The sequence below is a fragment of the Egretta garzetta genome, unplaced genomic scaffold (genome assembly GCF_000687185.1).
Source record: "Egretta garzetta isolate BGI_Z169 unplaced genomic scaffold, ASM68718v1 scaffold51, whole genome shotgun sequence".
In the NCBI taxonomy this organism is placed as follows: Eukaryota; Metazoa; Chordata; class Aves; order Pelecaniformes; family Ardeidae; genus Egretta; species Egretta garzetta.
Window position 1 is genome coordinate 2466450 of NW_009258549.1, and position 936 is coordinate 2467385.

Here is a 936-nt window from a genome sequence, read left to right on the forward strand (position 1 = left end):
AGCCTGCCTGCAGGGGCAATGTGGCTCCGAGATGGACAAGCGAGTGGTGAGTGGAGTCCTCCCTCTACAGCCTGTGCTCGCCCCAGCTCTGTCCCCCACCAGCAAAGGGGATGCTAAGCCCCTGCTTTGCAAGATGGACAAGCGAGTGGTGAGTGGAGTCCTCCCTCTACAGCCTGTGCTCGCCCCAGCTCTGTCCCCCACCAGCAAAGGGGATGCTAAGCCCCTGCTTTGCAGGCTTTTCCAAAAGGTGGCCCAAAGCCCAGCCCAGGTCCCATCTCCAGCAGTGGCCACCAGCAGGTGCCTGGGTAGAGCAGAGCCCTCTCAACCCTCTCAACCAGTGGTTTGAACCTGCCACCCTCTTCCCGGTTGGTGTCCACCAGCCCTCATCTGGAAAGCAAACAGTGGATCCCCCCGCACTTTCCTTAGTCTGCCCCATGATTTTGTGGGTCCTCTCTTCTTGGCAGCCTGACAAGCCCCAGCTTGGCTTAGTTATTCTTGGTGATTAAACTGCTCCATACATTTGAAGCCGTGGCAGGGCTGGGCTTGGTGACGGCATCCATCAGTGTCACGGTCCACCACAGGGGACTATTTTAGAGATGACTGGAGGTTTTCTAACCAACTCGGTGCCTTGTTTAGCTGACTGGATCCTGGCTTTGGCTGAAGGGACATCCAAAGGGCCCTTCCTCAGGTGCCAGGGCCAATGGGGCTGGTGGGCCACGGGAAGATGTGGGGACCCAGCACAGGGTTTGGCCACTTGCTCCCATGCCATGTGGCTTGCTTCACGACTGGATCCTGGCTTTGGCTGAAGGGACATCCAAAGGGCCCTTCCTCAGGTGCCAGGGCCAATGGGGCTGGTGGGCCACGGGAAGATGTGGGGACCCAGCACAGGGTTTGGCCACTTGCTCCCATGCCATGTGGCTTGCGTCACCGGGGGGG

General features: G+C 59.4%; 1 protein-coding gene across 1 annotated transcript in view; it reads left to right on the forward strand.

Annotated features, from left to right (window-relative positions):
* SH3BP1 (SH3 domain binding protein 1) overlaps window positions 1-936 on the forward strand; it is a 16803-nt gene that overhangs the window by 4786 nt on the left and 11081 nt on the right. The window lies entirely within an intron of this gene.